This window comes from Platalea leucorodia (genome assembly GCF_965183815.1).
Source record: "Platalea leucorodia genome assembly, chromosome: 1".
Classification (NCBI taxonomy): domain Eukaryota; kingdom Metazoa; phylum Chordata; class Aves; order Pelecaniformes; family Threskiornithidae; genus Platalea; species Platalea leucorodia.
Genome location: NC_138823.1, coordinates 36510543 through 36529854, shown reverse-complemented (window position 1 = coordinate 36529854; position 19312 = coordinate 36510543).

Here is a 19312-nt window from a genome sequence, read left to right as displayed (position 1 = left end):
CTGATATAGTAACAAGTAGACAGCAAATAATCTGGGTGTGAAAGAACAGCCCTGCCAGAGCTGTATAGTTTGATTATAAATAGCTGGGCACATGGACTTCTAGTACTTATTAAAGACATTTTACCTCTCCTTCTGCTTTGGATTAAAAACCAGCAACTTTTTAGAAAAAAAGACCAGCAACTCAGTCAGATGAGGATTTTCTAAGTCCAGAGAGCAGAACAGCCTCAAAGTGGGAAACATGAAAGTTAATTGCTGCTTCTCTTCTCCTACCCCTTCCCGTTGAACAATTTGTCATATCTGATTGAGGCTGGCTGATTTTATAGTGCAGATGACAGGCCTAGGCAGGCAGCGCTGCTTGTACAGTAGGACTAGGAGGGAAGCCCAGGCAAATCTGTGCCAGCTCATGAAGTTAAAACAATTTTGCATATAAAAAGGAAACCATAACTAATTAACACCAGGCAGGTGGTCTAGCTGGAAAACTAAAATCCAAACTAGGTCACAAGGGAATATGGGACTTGGCAGATGAAACTGTAACTGAAATCATCTCCCAAGACCAGCCAAGTGAGAGCAGAGCCAACTACCCTTATGAAAAAATATTCCTGTGCCAGTCATTTCTGGGAAAAACAAGCCAAGGACAAATGACTGCAACTCTCAGAATGAGCGTGATTGCATTTAGCCTTCAGGGCTTTGTTTCTAAAAGGGTGTTTTGTTAAATGCCAATCTTATTTGGTCAGATTCACAGCGAGATCAAAATCAGCCTGCATGGTGCTTTAAGAAAGTCAGCAGGGAAGACGATTAGGTGGGTATCAAATATTAAAACAAAGAGGAGGGTGTGAAAATTTATGTTAAATCTAGGTGGGGCTTGGAGGAAGCAATAGACCCTTCTGAGTTACAGAAGCAAAAGCAGACACTAGCAAAGTACAGAGCTGGCTATATATCAACTACAGTATCGGGGATTGCGGCTGTTACCAAAAAGAGGGGGGAGATTTTGTTTGGAGGAAAGAAATGGAGAAAGTGAGATTTGTGAGGTGAAAGGCTCTGCTCTTATACTGAAAATAAGGACTGATCAAATACAAGTATAGTGTCTTGAAATTTACCATGAGTAAGTGTATGGGCTTTGGGAAACTGAACACCCAGATCACATTTTCAATTGGTGGTCCTTAGGGATACAGAAATTATTGCCTCCCCTCAAACTCCTGAAATGTAATCTTATGACATACCTAAATGCGAGAGTAGGCTGATGGGGACTTAGCCGCATGCTAGAGAAATAGTTGATAGATTTGGACTTTTAAAAGCTTATGAAAGCTTGCAAATGTGTAATGTAACAGTATGTACAAAGCCTCAGCTTTTCCTGCTGTTGCAGGTAGATTTTTCCACTTATCTCACTATACTGGTCGTCAGAGTATGTGTAGTTCTCCATGTGAAAAACTTCAGCTGTGCATTTAATGCATACTAAAAATACAGCCTGTAAGGTCAATTGACTGTAGTTTAATGGAGTCCTTTGGCAAGCAATTCAGTGAAGAGCTAATTGTAATCAGCGAGCAGGAAAAGTAGCTCTTTAGCTTTAATCAGCCTCATGGTACCATTTATACCCACTACTATAAACACTATTATGGTAATTCTATAACAATTCATGTTCATACTTTACTAAGATTATGATTGTTCTCCTTTACACTGCAATGTTCACATGCAGTCACTCACATATGTATAGCATTATACACATGCCTAAAATACAAAGGGCCAAGCTCTTAGCTGGTCAATACTGGTCTAACTTACTGATGCCAGGTGGAGCCCATATACTTGCATGAAATCCCTGCCTTGCAAATATTTTTCAGCCCTATTTAAATATGTATAAGGCAAGGCATAAAATACTAAGGGATCAGGGTTTGCTTGTAAAGAAAGTTTGAGGCATAGGTTGATGTCTTCTGCCAGACCAAACTGGAGTACTTGAAGACCTAACTGTCCTTGTTTCTCCATTGGCGGCTCACTGGACCTTCTCCCAGCCTTCAGCTCTGTGTTATGCAGGCTGCTCAGCATAAATGTGGCCAGATAAACTTCAAAACTCATCAACGTGGTTTGAGCTAATCCACTAACCCTGTGCTGAAGCAGATTAGGAAACACTCACCTTGCTTACTGCTGAGGCTGTATTGGCATAGCAAACGTCTGTCAGGGTGAGTAACATCTTCTGGCACCACACGGTTTGCAAGGTTAATGCATCATGCATAAGAGAAATGTGCCCAGTCATAACAACTAGTTCTTCCCTTAGGGAGACAGAAAGAAGAAGTGATTTTTCACAAAAGGCATAGGAAACTATTTCATCTAGAAAGCAGCAGCATGGAGAAGAAAAAAAGCTAAGATTGGGAGGACATGAAAAGGGTAAAGTCAATGCCAGAAATTGGAGTGGCAGCATGAGAATACATTTTATAGCACTTAATGCACGAGAAGAGCTGTCAAGGTTCTGCACCAGGCTGGGAATAGACCATGCAGGAGCTAGCATCCATTTCATCAGGACAAAAGAAGAGTTTAATCACCCTTTCATATCATGTTCTCACTAATTAACTGCTCCCAAGACATTGCCCTGCTAACTGCTTTTCTCGCGTCCCTCCAAAACCCCTCAGTTCTTAAAAAATAACCTGTTTAAGGAAAAAAGAGCAATCTGACAACTGTGCAGTCAGCATCTCTTTTCTTTCCACGTTCTACTTTATGCAAAATACTGCCCTTCCAATAGGCAAAAATCCTCTCTGAATGGGAGCTAAAGCAGCTGAATACCATTGTTTTACAGCTCCATACCATCACTGACCTGCTGCAGGAAACTACTCAAATCATTTGGGAGTCTTCTATAGTTTGTGCACAGAGGAGTGATGGATAATTTATACAGTCATCATAATCTCTATAGAAACACTTCTTAGTGTCTTGAGGGAATCATATCTGAATCTGTAAGAACCTTTATTACTTATATTAAAATTCTCTTGGACAATTGTCATACCTGTTGACTTGGGCATTCAGTTGAAACTGAGCTATTAAAAAACCACCCTGAGGTGATCTTTGTAAAACTTTTAATTATTGAGTTAAATAAAACATCAGTTGTCTTTTAATGAAGTATGTCACTGTATTCAGCCTTTCCCTTGAGTTTACCAAGTGTGTTCAAATAAACACTTAGAGACAGCTCTGTTATTATCATTATTACATTTATAGTGCCAGATAAGTGCCTGCTGTATTCTAGAGAGAGACAGATAGTAGTCTAAGTATGCTTGGACTATTTAGCAATGTAAATGAAAATCACAGGAAAAGAGGCTCTAGGAGAATGAAAGAGAAGAAGGTCAGTGTTTGGCTTCATAGAGCAAAGCTGATATAGTCTGTATTACAAACTAACATTGCATGGCTACAGAAAAAGCCAGGCGCTTTAATAAGAATGTTAATTAATGTGTTCAGCATGGGTGACATAGCCAAATGTTATTCTCTGACCAATTTCATAGAGGTGCCAGACCTGAAATACTCCCAAAGTACAGGAAAGCAATGCCCGGGGCTGGACTATTCCTCTGCCAGGATACAACTGCAGTCCATATGGCACTGAGCCCAGGCACACTGAGAATCCCATTATGGCTTTGTTATGCATGAAGTCCAAGGGAAGAGAGTGTCCAAAATGGCCTGGGAATCACATTATGGAACTTCAAGAGGTTTGCCCGGAGGCCTTAGATGCTCCCATCCCTGTCAGGGCATATGCCGGCTGCATACGTTCATGGCCGTGACCCCTGGCAGGGCAGAGGCAGCGCTGGAGACAGCCGCTGCTTTGTAAAGCAGGAGTGGTCCTTGGCAGGACGAAGAGCTTCACTGACGTAAAGCATCTTCTCTGTCTTTAACTAGCAGCATAGTGACAGGGTAACGTCTTTGCTATTAGAGTGCTGCTGTTTTGTAACCACTTAAAACAATGGTTACCCTGCGAGGGAAGCAATATACGCTTAGATGATACATATGCTACTGCTGGACATGACCCAAAGCATACTTTGGGTGAAATCAGAGTTATCCCATTGGCCTCCCTGGGATTTGGATGATGCCAGTTTGGCTCCCTGACCACCAGGCACAGTTTGTACTGTTCATGCAGATTATATTGTTACCCTTTTCAACTTGATTAGCTATGCCAAAAAACTGGAGGTTTGAAGGTTATTCTTTTTAAGAAGAGAAATTGATGATGGAGTCAGGTAGCTTGTATGCAGTTCTCTCTGGCTACAAGTCCTGTGTTCTTGAAACCAGGTAGTATTAAGCAATGGGAGACAACTTTGGTTTTAGCAGTGAAATTTTTAGGGCAGCTTCCTCGCAAAAGCTCTTTTTCCTATTGATGACTCTACTGGATCAGGCCATTCTTCAACTTCCTTTCTGCTTTTGAGCTTCCTGCTACTGCCTCTGCACAGCCTCTTCTACAAGGAGCAAAAGCACACACACACACACATGCATATACACACATTCAACTATATCCCACTTAACGTAGGGCCAAAGCCCTTCTTGGGGCTCAAATCTTGGGGCTCAAGCCCTTCTTGCCCAAATTGTTTACATTTTTGAGCAGGATCTTACACCCCTTTGAGTGGAAGCATAGGCTTGTGTTCTGCCTTGGGAAGCTGCTATCATTTCAGCTACATACTTCCGCAGAGGCACTTAATAGTTTTTTCCAGCCTTTGTAAATGAAGGGCAGCAGCTTAGTCCGCTTCCTTTGGCGAATTCATGCTCAGCCCGTTTCAGACTGCCTGTTCCACTGTAGCCATTCCCCAGACTGCATGATTTGCTCTATACATTTGCTCTTTCATTCGGTATCGGATTTTCTGCACATTTTGTGTATTTTATGAACTATGAAAATCAATAAAACAGATTGAACAATGAAACGTTAACGAATAACAACTGAGAGACTGCAGCTGTTTCATTTTAAGATGCTTTTAATCTCCATTACCATAGCCAACAGCATGCTCTGGAACGACAATAGTTACCAGGACAAACGTACTGCCCTAATGATAAATCGCTGAAAAACCTACTCAGCTGCAGTGGTGCTGTGAGTGATGCAAGTCTGTCCAGTGAAGCTCCTCCACCAAAATCAAGTAGTCTCTGTCCAGGATTGGTTTCAAACACCCAGATCCGTGGAATCGTTCCATGAAGTGATTGAACCAGCGCAGCCCAGGCTCTTTCCGTATCTGCTTGTCTGCCTAGGGACACACAGGAAAGTTAAGGCAAACCAGCTCAAGGTGGGAAGCCACTGCACATAAATTACAGCATGCTAATCCCTTTCACAGATGCTCTCATTTAGGTGTAAAATGGTTTAAGGTTATTGAAGTTCCATGCCACCCTTGGAAGGATTTATTTACATCTCCTGTAGGAGGCTGTGGTTTGATGTTACAAAATGGTCAACAGTGATATCAGCTTAAGAGAAATTTCTCCAGCTAAAAAACCAAACATGGTCAAAAAATTTTTTTAACTGATTTTGCATCCAGATCAGTTCACCAATCTTATTCACAATGAAGTCACACAAATAGCATGCTAGAAGCTCTCCTTTTTTCAGATAAAGTTTGTTCTGGACACATTGAGGTTTTATGTCCATGTTTTACTTTAAGCAGGTAAGGGTAGTCCCACTGTAATCAATCTTGTTCAGTTCTGCCCTACTTACTAGCACAGTAATTGCAAAAGTAATTTCTAATGAATGTCCTAATTAGCTAAATATGTACAGGCATAATTAAGGCAGAAACAAACCAATGTGCATTCGCAAGTTTTCCTCATCAACTTGTACTTCTGCAAACCCTTTAAGTACTTGTACAGTTGCAGTGAAGCCTAATGAAGAATCAGTGAACAACATGAAGTCAGTGCAGTCTCCCTCATTAGTGAGGTATAATTCCAGAAGTATAAAGCTCACCTTACTGAGATTGGTGTGTTGGGTCAGTAGGTACCTTGGACTCGTAGCACCTCAGAAAACACCTGGTATCCTAAGTCTCTGTAATCAGTCTTCTAGCTCAGAAACCTATGCGGAGATAAGACAGTTAGGCACAGGAAGAGAAGAGTTGGAGCCAGAGAGTGACTGAGTGTGGACGAAGTGGAAGAAAAGCGTGTGAGAGACCAGTTTGGAGTGGTAGCACTTGAAACCCCTCTAGGAGCTCCAGGAAACAGGCCAGGGTTTGGCAATCTCAGGAATTAGACCTGAAGGTGATCCCCTGACACGGGGATGGACTGGAGCTTCTTTGTGTTGTAGCAAAATCCTCATTAACTCTACAACAACACAGCAGGAACTACTGAGCTGGTTCTGCCTGACCAAACAAGAGGCAATGACCTTTATTCTGCACTTTGCTGTGGTTGGACACACTGGATAAATACTGGGAGATCTGCCATTAAGTTGCATGGGACTATTCAGGAATATTCATCTCTGTTGCTAAAGAATGGGTCGACAAAATTCCAGTGCATTTGAAAATGTTTGAAACTATTTAAAAATTCCCTTTCACTAAACCTATTATCTGTTTAGGATTATTTCAACATTAGTCAGTAACATTCTTTGAATAATAGACTAGTGTCCAGCTCCCTGGCAAAACTCACCTTGATCTGTATTATCATTTAGACTCCACCTGAAAACATCATTAATTTAAATAAGCAATCGAGACTGAAATAAAATTCCATTCATGCTTAACTCTCCAATGTGGTTTTGAAAAACCTTTCTTCTTTAGCCAGTCTTATGTTACATGCTGGATGGTCTTTGCTTTGACCACCTCATAAAAAAAGGCTCATAAATACTTTTCATGTGTTATTTAAACTAGCGGTACTCCCTGAGGCACCATGCTTTTATTTTTAAAAATCCTTTGTGTATTCCTAAAGCATTTCTAAACCAGTAGCAGAGGTAAATGTGTATTTTAACCCAGGAAAGGCATGTTCTGTCAATATCAGACCACAAATTTTCTTACTCCATGCTGATAAGAATAAAACACTTCTAGCAATTTCCACCTGATTTATGTGCTTTCCTTCTAAAAATCATCAATTTTTGAGTATGAGTGAAAATAACTGAAATGATTTTGCCCGACTAGATGCTTTCCAAAACCAAAAATGCATTCCGAGTATGCTACCACAGGCACAAGCAACAGACCAACAGCCTCTCCCCCTGCTGCTGCCTGGGAATTATAGAATCATAGAATCATTTAGGTTGGAAAAGACCTTTAAGATCATTGAGTCCAACCATTAACCTATCACTGCCAAGTCCACCACTAAACCATCTCCCTAAGAAGTGCTACATCTACATGTCTTTTAAATATTTCCAGGGATGGGGACACCACCACTTCCCTAGGCAGCCTGTTCCAGTGCCTGACTACCCTTTCCGTGAACAAGTTTTTCCTGATATCCAACATAAACCTGCCCTGGCACAACTTGAGGGCATTTCCTCTAGCCCTATCGCTTATTGCTTGGGAGAAGAGATCAACCCCCCACCTCGCTACAACCTCCTTTCACGTAGTTGTAGAAAGCAATAAGGTCTCCCCTCAGCCTCCTCTTCTCCAGGCTAAACAACCCCAGCTCCCTCAGCCGCTCCTCAGAAGACTTGTGCTCTAGACCCTTCACCAGCTTCGCTGCCCTTCTCTGGATGCGCTCCAGCACCTCAATGTCCTTCTTGTAGTGAGGGGCCCAAAACTGAACACAGTACTCGAGCTGCAGCCTCACCAGTGCCTAGTACAGGGGGACAATCACTTCCCTAGTCCTGCTGGCCACAGTATTCCTGATACAAGCCAGGATGCCACTGGCCCTCTTGGCCACCTGAGCACACTGCTGGCTCATATTCAGCCAGCTGTCTACAAACACCCCCAGGTCCTTTTCCGCCAGGCAGCTCTCCAGCCACTCTTCCCCAAGCCTGTAGCGTTGCATGGGGCTGTTGTGACCCAAGTGCAGGACCCGGCACTGAGCATCGTTGAACCTCATACAATTGGCCCTGGCCCATCAATCCAGCCTGTCCAGATCCCTCTGTAGAGCCTTCCTGCCCTCCAGCAGATCAACACTCCCACCCAGCTTGGTGTTGTCTGCAAACTTACTGAGGGTGCACTCAATCCCTTCATCCAGATCATTGATAAAGATTAAACAGAACTGACCCCAATACCGAACCCTGGGGAACACCGCTTGCCATCTGCCAACTGGAGTTAACTCCACTTCGATTATGGGGGCTTCATTCTGCTCCCTGTCCCTGTCTTCCAGCTCAGGCGGCTGGGTACCCCAAGAACAACTGGTTAAAGACTGAGGCAAAGAAGGCATTAAATACCTCAGCCTTTTCCCCATCCTTTGTCACTATGTTTCCCCCCACATCCAAGAAAGGATGGAGATTCTCCTTAGCCCTCCTTTTGTTGCTAATGTATTTATAGAAACCTTTTTTATTGTCTTTTATGGCAGTACCCAGATTAAGTTCTAGTTGGGCTTTGGCCCTTCTAATTTTCTCTCTGCACGACATCCTTGTAGTCCTCCTGAGTGGCCTGCTCCTTCTTCCAAAGGTCATAAACTCTCTGCTCAGCCAGGCCGGTCTTCCCCGCCAGCTCATCTTTTGGCACATGAGGACGGCCTGCTCCTGCACCTTTAAGATTTCCTTCCTGAAGAATGTCCAGCCTTCCTGGACTCTTATGCCCTTCAGGACTGCCTCCCAAGGGACTCTGCCAACCAGGCTCCTAAACAGGCCAAAGTCTGCCCTCCAGAAGACTAACGGAATGCTCTGAAGGAAAGAGGGATGCATGAAAGCAGCACCTGGGATGGGTGAGAACTTGCCTGGAGAAAAGTGGGACTAGCACAGGTGTGATGAGCAGTGACCATAGGTGTGTAGAGCAGGTGGGTAGATGGGAATGCAAAATTTCACCTGGCATAAGAGACTTTTTGTTTTCCCCAGCTGACAAGTATAGATTCCAGTAGAATTAAGTTGTACTGCAAGCCGAAAAACCTAGACTCACAAAGCATAAGAAACAAAAAATATACAGCAATATTGATGGAATATTACATTTAACAAAATCAAATGTAAAGTAGGATTTAAACCAAAAAGATTAGAAACTAGATAGGCAGAATAGGCATTAGAAAATTGGACAAACCCAGGTATTCCAGAAAATCCAGAGTGGTTCTTCCATGTTCCAGTCCTGCTCCTTATTTACCTTTCAGCTGGGGAAAAGAACCCCAACAAAACCCTTTTTGGATCACAGCCTGAACATATTCTTCTTGGCAATTTATAACATGTGAGCTGGTTGTATTATCATGAATTAAGGCAGAAATGACATCATCCTGAGTGAGACAGGTGTTCTCATCCCAACCTCCTTGAAAGACCCCGGCTGTGGTGCCCACACAAAGTGCTGACAATAAAGCCAAGAGAGAGAAGGCAGGATTTCTAAGCTAAATCTTTCCTTAGACACTGCTGCTGTGGCAGTGTTCCCTTCAACACATGGAGGTCAGCTGGTAGAAGGGGTAACATCTTCTTTTGCTCATGGAGTTTGTAACCTCTGCCAGCACCTGACAGGCATTTAAAGGTTCACATTTATTTAATGGATAAATCCCTATTAAACAATTTTGCATCCTTCAGAAGAACCTGCAAAGCACTAGCTCTTGCTGAGATAAATCACTAAGACCCACTTACAGCTTTAGATATAGCTGACTTGCTAGATACTATATTTTAGAACAAATGTTACAGAAAACTGTTTACATATTATTTTTAACAGTTGTTTAATCAAATGCTCGTATTGTCAAGATTTCCTTTCCATTTATCCTCACAGTTTTAAAAAAACAAATACTGAGGAAAAGAAAACAACTCCCCCACTCCTTGCCCAGCCATCTCAATTACTGGGTAACCAATCAGGCATGAAAAATATGAGGAAGAAGAAGAGATTTATGAAGAGGATTATATTTGGTAAGGGAGAGAGAAAAGCGGCATCGGAACTGGTCTAATAACACTGGAATTGAAGCAGTTTTTTCTGTATAACTATTTCTTCTTCCCTCTCTCACACTCAGATTGTTCCCTTCAGAAGAAAGCAGACCTTTCACAACACCCTGACCATTTAGCTGACACAGTAGCTCTAGGATTCAATTCTGGTTCAAATTTCATGAAATGTGAAAGGCTGCTGGGTTGTAATTATCTGGGACACACCTTGATGGTAGCCAACGTGAGAGCCATGGCCTGGGGCAGAAGTGGTGTTATAAGCTCTGCTTGTAGGAGGATTTCTCCTGCGAGCATCTTACCAAATTCAACAAGAGATGACATTCCTCCCTGCAGAGCCACCAGCCTTGAATTTAGAGGGGTGGGAAAGCAGAAAGTGTCATCTCCATATACTTTTGCTGTGGCCACCAAGGATGATGGGTTTTTTCTATCTCTTATTGCACCTTACACACCACACGGAAAGCCAGAGGCAGGCCGCAATGGCACACTCTCAAGGGACACAGAAATTCAGCAGGAGGAGGAGGAGGAGGAGGAGGAGGAGGAGGAAGAGGAGGATAAGAAGAAGGAGGTGGACTGTCTCACAAACATCAGGACATCTGGTTGATCCACTGGGATCTGTGGGGAGTAAAGAAAATACAACAATTGAAATAATAGAAATAACACACAATTAAAATGGAAATGTACATACAATGAAATACCGACATAACTGAAAACTTTTGACCTTTTTGGGATGTCTGAGAAGTGCACAATGCTTCACAACTGTAATCATGCCAGTGTCCCAACAGCTATTTTGTGTATGATATTTTCTTTACTGAGAGATAAGAGACATCAGACAAAGTCAATAAATCGCTAACTTAGCATGACATGGGGAACCAGAGGATACAACCCAGCCATCCTGGATACTGGAGCTTCATCAGTCCTTGTTCTCCTTCCAGTGCACTACTGTTGACTCACAAAAGATACCATCTTGAACTGAAAAGTGTTTTCCCATGATGTGCGCTGGCTGGAGGGCACTAGTTGATAAGGATAGGGACTTTTTGCTGCTGGCCATATTCCTGCTTTGCCTTTCTATGGGACCTAGGGCAGTTTCTGGAGGAAACACATGCTGTATAACTCTCCACAGTGTCCAGTACTTTAGCTCTAGCTCTGAAGGGGCTCGGGTGTCCCTGCAAGTGCAGCAGAGGCACAAGCGAAGATCCCCAATTCAGGAGAGGGTCATACGTGGCTGCGCTGCAGTTGGATGAGCCTGGCTTCTCCCACCATGGAGCACTGCCTGCTCTCCTTCTGACTCTGGGGAGAGATGGGTTAAGCCCCAGCCAAACTAGTACAAGATATTTCAGCTGACATGGACTCTAAACTTAACCACAGGTGCTGGCATGGCACACAACATGCTCTCTAAGCCAAATCATTTCTTCTAGCCTGGCTGATCCTTTCTCCCAAACTGCTGCCCATCTTTTAGTTTCTGAGAGATAAGAAATGATTGCTGTCTTTTCATCAGTTATGTTATTCAACCAAAACCATTTATTTATTTTGCTGCTTTTAATCCTATCCTGTCCTGTCCTGTCCTGTCCTATCCTATCCTTTCCTATCCTATCCTACGCTTTTATTTTATTTTTAAAGATCCAGAATAGTTGTTATCTACCAAGCAACCTCAACAATTCTTGAATGAAGGAATAGTAGAACATTTGCAGACTGATGTAGTCAGCATCTGGCAAGCTGAAATGCTGTGGCAAAGTTGCAGAGACCACAAGCTAGGTTTGTGGGCAGAGGCTTTTGCCATTATCCTATTTGGTTTTTCGGGTCTTTGGTCTTTTTCAGCAGCTGTGCCAATTAGTGTTACTAAAACACGGTTCTTTAGGATTTACTGTCTGTGCTACAGAGCTGAGGGTTTTGGGAGTTCTGGCAGAAAAAAACATTGGTGCTGATGGATAAATAAAATGACACAGTTGCATGGGTTCAACTTTTGGCTGAGTAATTTCAAATCATAGATCAGCCTTTCAATTTATATTTGTTTGCCTTCCTTTTTGAAAACTACAAACCACTGTAGGTTTACAAGAATATATGAGGATGTCAGAGTTAGTTATAGTCTGACCGCTAGGGCTCTGTAGTTTATTTTTTCATGGGCTATATCACTAACAGCATGCCTAATCTATGTTTTGGAGAACCAATGATTAATTTTATTTATACACTTAATGCAACTGTTTCCTCCTGGTATTGTTTAGACAGGCTTAAATTTTGCATACTGCTGTTAAGGAGTATTGTAATGACTTTGAAACTAAGCCTTTCTTCTAGCCATAGACATAAATATATGGTATTTTGTTTATTTTACCCAGACCACCTTTAGAAAATACTGAACATGAAGATAAAACAGAAAATTCTCTTTCAAGTGAAGATATAGAATGAATCAGACAGGACGACCTGACATATGACTCAGTGACCTGACTTGAATTTAATATTCAGGAATCCAACCTGCGTAGAAGAGCCAATATGCCACGACAACAAGCCGCAGCTCTGCCATTTCACAGTTCACATTCTTGCAACATTAGTACACTGACTGTGAATGCAGGGAATTAATATTATGCAATACCAAAAGACCAAGACCAATGGAGCTGAGGAATGTACTCTACAGATACATGAAACAGGGCTGTATATGGAATAGCTTGAACCCAGACATGGCAGAGCACTCCCTGCATATATGGTGTTGAGGGTCTTAATAAGAAGGATGAGCACAGACACATATGCTGCTGCCTCTGCTTCCTGACTTATCATGTGACATGACTGATATAACAGAAGATGAAGGTGATTGGTGGCTAAAATACTGATTTCTGCATAAATGTAGGTTCACAACAGAATCTACCTGAAGATGGGTGGGAAGGACACGTGGTGGCCCTGGGTCCATTTGGGAACTCCTCATACCCACACTGATATTAACTGTGCAACTGATGCTGGAAGTGAAATCCGAGTGACTGGGAATGGAAACACAAGGGTTAGAGATCTAGGGCATACTTGTTACACGTGTTCTAGCATGTTCATGTACCAGTTCAGCCACAAACATACTGCATCTTGGTTAGCTTTTCTCACTTAATTACCCTCTCATAGATGAAAAGCAATGGCATTTGGTTATTTAGGTGGATTAGTAAATCAAAGCGCCAAAATCCAAATCTCTCTACTGAATTGTGGGAATAACTGGATTTAACCTCAGACTGCAGCTGTCCCTCATTTTTGATTCAAAGTATTGTTGAAGGGGATCTACTTTCCATTTCCAGTTATAAAGGAGTGGATTAAATTATTTTTTTCCATCTATGAGAGCCAAAATCTCCCTATGCTTTATGCCTCTGAATGAACACAAACCCCTGAATCTCACCTACAAGTATAATTAACAGACTGATTTGAAAGCAGCATTCATAGCTCATCTTCAGATTTATATTACACAATGAAGAATTTACAATAGTCTATTCTTCTTTTACATAACAATTAGGTCATCATTTCAAATAAGACTTTTATTTCTACAAAATTATTGGCAATTAGTTTGTCATCTGGATAGTAAAACCATCTGTCCAGAACTATTCCCACCAGGAAGCTGAGGTTTTAGAAATCCCATGTACTTCCACACTTTAGAACGATACCACAAATATTCAGCAGAAAGCCACTGTCTAAGAATTAAACCGGTGTCTTGTGGAACAGACTCCTTTTGCCAGCATGTTTTCAAAATTACTAGAATGGTTTTTAGAAACCTGACCAGAGACAACATAACTGTTCAAAGTCCTGCCAGAAACCTACACAAGGTTTGAACATCACTCTATATTTGGTACAGATGAAAGAGTAATTAGAAGCCTGTGGAAAATATTAGTATCTGAACTGTAACTTTTTCTGCACATTTCAGGTACAGTATTCTCCATCTCAGAACAGAAGGAAATGTATTATACACTATTATGGAAGTATTAAATAGCTTCAGTCTCAGATCTCAATGTATAAAACATTGGGGTATCATTGAATATGGAGGAGGACATTGCACCCAGTAAGAAGAAGTTAAAATGGTAAGAACAGGATCATAGAAGATCACTTCTTCACAGACAAATGTGGGTGAAAAGGTGATCAAGGGAAAAAAAACCAAAACCAAGGAGCACGAGGTCAGTGTCTTCTCTCATCCCCAGCGGCCCAGCTCAGGACTTGGACTGCTCAGCAGGAAGGAGGAAATAACATCAAACCACATTCCCGAGCAAAACAAGGTTCAAGAACTAAATGAAAGTCTTCAGAAAAAGCTCTGGCTTGGAGTTGCCATAGCAACCATCAGGTTTGTCTCGTTTCTATTCCTAGTGGAAAAAAAGAGCAAATATTAAGCAAAAATGCCAATAAGCTTTCAGGATCTCCTAGAGTTACAGATCTGCACAGATGTCCATAACTTTTGTAGAAACCAATGGGTGACCCGATGTCTGGGATTTGTAATAGAGAGTTGAAATTCAGGTTTTGATGGAAATTTAGTCTTTGACTTCAATGGAAGTAAATTTATAGCCACTGTAAATGAATTTCAATTCTGCTTATCTGTAAGAAAGAAAGTTACAAAAAATAGTTCAGAAACTGAACTTCTCAGCTGTCATTTAACACACAAATATATTAGCCTGTTTTCTATGAACAGCCAAAAGTAACAAGAGCACCTTCACTCCCAAGAAGATATTAACATTGGATCTGTTACCTGCTCTGTGCACCCATCTCCTGATTTGGGTCTTCTACAGAGAAATGCCCAAAGACCCTCAGCAAAATTCTCAGGCCTGCTGGTTCACACAGCAACTGGAGCAATGGGGAGAGGAATCAAGTGGCTTAAGAGCAAGTATTTGAGAAATGCTGGACCAAAGATTACAGAAGGATGGATTTCAGCTGGATTGTAAGAACACAAAAAAGGCTTGCTAACATTTACAAGAACTTTTTGGTTTTTCCACGCAATTGCCATTTAAAAGGGGTATTGAAACCTTCATTATTCCTGTTTTCGTTTTATATTGCTGAGCTTTCCTTGTCTTAGAGAACTAAGTATATAGTTTAGGGGGTTAAGGCTGGTACTGGGGATAAATTTGGGCCTTTTTAATTGAATTTCAAACTCACATTTTATAAGAAGATAGCGGGAGCAGTCCTAGAGGATTTATGTGCTGTGTAGTGGAGATATTACTGGACTAACCTCCTGTGACCCCCCAAATTAATGACAAGTACCAAATGGCATGAAAGTAGACCTCTGATATCTATGACAGAGATGCTCTACTGAATGTTTAGTGAGTCACATATAAATAATGACTGCATAGATAGATTTGGGAGCTGGAACATGAATTTAATGCAAGGTTAATAATCCCTTCTGGAATTATAGAGTTTATTGAGGTAAAAGGGAATGTTATGATTTTCTTTCTATTCAGTTCCTCACGTTTGTATCAAGAACTGCATTAGTTTACTCCAGAGAGGAGGGAAAACAGGTATCGTGACTCCCTCCTGCTGAATCTGTTTCAGTCCACCCAATGGATTTTGCTGAGGAGAGCAAAGAGCATGACTGTAATTTGGCGGTGTGAGCACACGCCTCAGAGGCAGGAGCCCCAAGCTGAGTGCCAGCTCCCAGGACCTTCTGGTTTTTGCATTAAGAAGCTATACAGAGGCAAAGTGTTCTTGCTCTGCAAACACCATCCTTGTGTGCTTCTCTGAGGGCCTGCATGCTCGCTCCCTCCCTCTCTCCTGTCTTCTTCCACTCCCACAAAAAACCTCTGACTCTCTGAGAATATTAACAGCAGGCATCCTCCCAGGAGTACAACACATAGATCTGGATAGGGCTGAAAGTGAACTTGGATTAACGTCACCTGTATCCTGTGCGAGTGGTCACTAATTACTAAGGTTCTGCAGAGAGGGTGAGCAGCAGGAGCCACGCAGGACACAGGGCACCTCCTGCCATGTGCCTCAGCACAGGAGCCTCTGCTCCTGCACAGGAAAGGGCTCCCAGCCATCAGTCAAGGGGCGAGACATAACGCCCAAGCTTACAATGAGGGCAGGATTTCGTGCACAGCTCTGGTGCCGGTATCTGGCTTCAGCAGCTCCTCACCGAGGCTCCCAGCTCTCTCCATGGAGAGTACGCATGCCCAGATGAAGCTCTGGATGCCCTGTTGGTGGCCAGCCACAGTGACACTTAGCTTTGCTGAGTCTGAGCCTTTTTTGGGCTGAGGCCCTAGCAACATGCCAGGGTCGTTCTGTGGCAGAGACAAGAAATGAAACTTGCTTTCCTAAACGTAAAGTTAATTCACTCCATGCCGGACAACTCATCATTCTTCCCCACTCATTGCTTTGGATTATTTTTTCCCAGATTTATTATGTCACATTTTTTCAAATAAAATTACTTTTTTTTCCTTTCTCTTTCTAACCACTCTCCACCTCCTCTGCATTATATCTCCTGTCTCTGCAGTCCCAGCTACTCAGTTTAATGCAATCTCTAGATCTCATCTCACTTCCGTGTCAAATCTGACATCAGTTGGCAATGAAGAAAATGAAGCAGACTGGGGCTTCCTTTGCAAAGGAATTCAATTCCCACTTTGGAAAATAGTGCTGCATCTATACATAAGACTGGAAATAGCACAGCGTCAAAGGCCAGCCCTTTGGGGGGTTGTAGTCAGCAGTCCACGCAAAAGATTTCAAAGAGCGGGTGAGAAACAAACCCAAGTCACAAATACCTCTTCCCAGCAAAATAACTGCCAGTGGCGGTGAAGCAATGGAAAAGGCAGATCGCTAATAACATACTTGCTTCTGCCCTGGGCTGACTTCCACAAGGTGTTAGTTGGCAACATCATATGGCTTCCATGAGAGCTGGCAGAGCTGTATTTTCCTTTGGATAAACCCAAATCTTTTGTTTTCCTTCCGCTGTTATTCTAACACCATTAGCAGGAACTAATAGCCACTTAAAAACCAGAAATGGCAATGTAGAATATTAGTACAGAATGAAACATGTATTTTTCCCCAGTGTATCAGAATGTGAAAGTTTATTTGCACGAACACAAAATGAAATGCTGACAAACAGCTATAAAGAAGGATGATTTGGGTAGGCAAAAGTAAGAAGAGCTTTATGTATCTCTCATAGCTCTGCTGGAGAATGAGACTAAGGGGTGTTTTCTATCGCAAACCATTTGCTTTGAAGTCAGTCAGTCAATAAGGTCAATGACACATCATTTTAATTCGGGGCTGGGGAAGGAGGGCTTTGGAGGGACTCCAGGACACTTACGCCACAGATTTCCACGTCCTGCTGTGACCTTCCTGGCACACGGTGAGGGGCTATGCTGCAGCTGCGCAGAGGTAATGGGGACAGCACAAGAGGTTCAGGAGGAGCCAGAAGAGGGACTGATTTACACCATCTTCATCTGAGGGCCATCTTGAGTTACAGCATGTCCTTGTCCTCCTTGCCGTGGCCAAGGTGGCCTTCCACACCATGAAGCTGGTGGGATAGGGTAGCCGAGAGACTGTGGGGCCTCCCACCAGTCCCTTGTCCCATCACATACCTGGGCAGAGCACTGGGCAGCTGCTGGGAGGCCACTGGGAGTGCTGGGTGCTCTGCTCAGTGACCCTCCCTGGTTACCTACAGGACTTCTTTGGAGCCCTGCAATCCTCACACCTCTCCCTTTTTTATCAACCTGGGAGCGGACTGTTTTCCCCTGCTTTTTTCCTTTTTCTTCTAGACCTTTGCCAGTACAAGAGAGCTGGACGGTTTTGTTAGAGCCAGTCCCTGGCTAAAAGGAGAATGACAGAAGTGGCAGCTGTGCAACCTTGCCATTGACAAAGAACAGAGGAAGACTGGTGCAGGACTGTGCCTCTCCCTTAGCATGCGACACAAAGCAACATGTCTCTTGACACCCATCCTCTACTCATGTTGCAGGGCAGAATTCAAGAATCACAACACTGAGAGAAGCAGAAATTTGAAGGAAAAAGCAAAAGAGAATTTCTAACAGTATTTTATTGGCTTGCATTGCAAGCATTTTTGAGGCAAAGATACCACTCACTGAGCATGCTTTCCAGTCATGAAAGATGTAAATAATAATAATTACTATTATTAATTTTACTTTCTTGGCACTACCTCAAAGTTACATAGCTTTAATGATTTTGATGCATTTTATTCTTAGAACTAAAGCTATTACAGCTGAACATTGTTATCAGTGAGCATCTAATGGAAACTTCAAGCAGTACTGACATGTTCCAAAAAGCAGCCCCCAAGTTTAGGAGCTTCCTACATCATAACATGGTGCCCTTCACTCTACAGGAATCCCTGCTTTCTTACAAGATTTCAATTTAAGTAGGGTCTTCGTATGAAGTTCCTTAAAAAATAATTAATTTTCTGAGCATTGAGAGGCTCAGAAAAGAAAGCCGCTGACTTCAGAGGGGATTTAGGTGCCTGTTGCAATGGACTAGCGCCATGGGTGCTGTGCTGAAAATATATAGACATAATTTAACTCTGAGCACCCAACTTCCATGGCAGTGCTAAATACATAGAAGCAGTTCCTTGGTTAGTTTTGGTTTTGCTTCCATTTATTAGGTTGTCAGCTTTAAAAGAAAGGGATGGAAATATAAACAAAAAGCTTAATTTAATCTTCACATTATGAGTAAAAGTTTGTAAAGCTGTAATTGTGATTTGTCACTGTAAACTCAATGCTTTAATAGATTACAGCAGAATAATATATTGCATCTGGCTTCTTTGGCCTCAAAACCAGCAACAGTACTGTACATATAATAATTTTAACATGCAAAAGTTGAAAATAAATGAGGGACCTGAGGCAACATTTTTTAATACGAGTATGTGTATTCATGTATGAAAGGAGGTGATTCATGTTGTAGAACATTTAGGCTACATAGCCTCCATGGGTAACGTCAGATAATGTTTAGCTACAGGCCTTCCAGGGTTCTGGAAGCAAATGTTTAGAGCTAAGCAACGCTTGCAATTTCATGTTCTTGGTTTAAGACTAATCTGAGATCAGAAGAAATGATGAAAGAGGATATCTTTAAAACATTGTGGTCATCCACCAGCCTAAACAACAAAACCTCCAAAATGAGTTCAATAGAACAGTCAGTGCATTTTCATGGGCAGTGCAGGAGCACACCTGAGCACGCAGTCAGTGCGTCGAGGGGAAGAGATAGCTTTAGAGGTGGCTTTTTAAAGTGTGGCCAGCTGGCAAGGGGATTTCAGTCTCCAAAAGATCTCTATCCTAGTAATCACAAGAAACAGCAAACCTCAGAGGCTTTGTTTATCATTTGCAGAAGCAAATTGCAAAACCTCATGGAATTACAGCCGCTATGCTTGTTCCAGACTTCTACTGTTTGGAAGAATTTGTTCAACGTTTCTGCAGCAGAGAAAACTCCACTTTGAGCCTTATGAGGGTAAGCCACTTCCTAAGGGAAGACAATTTCTGGCAC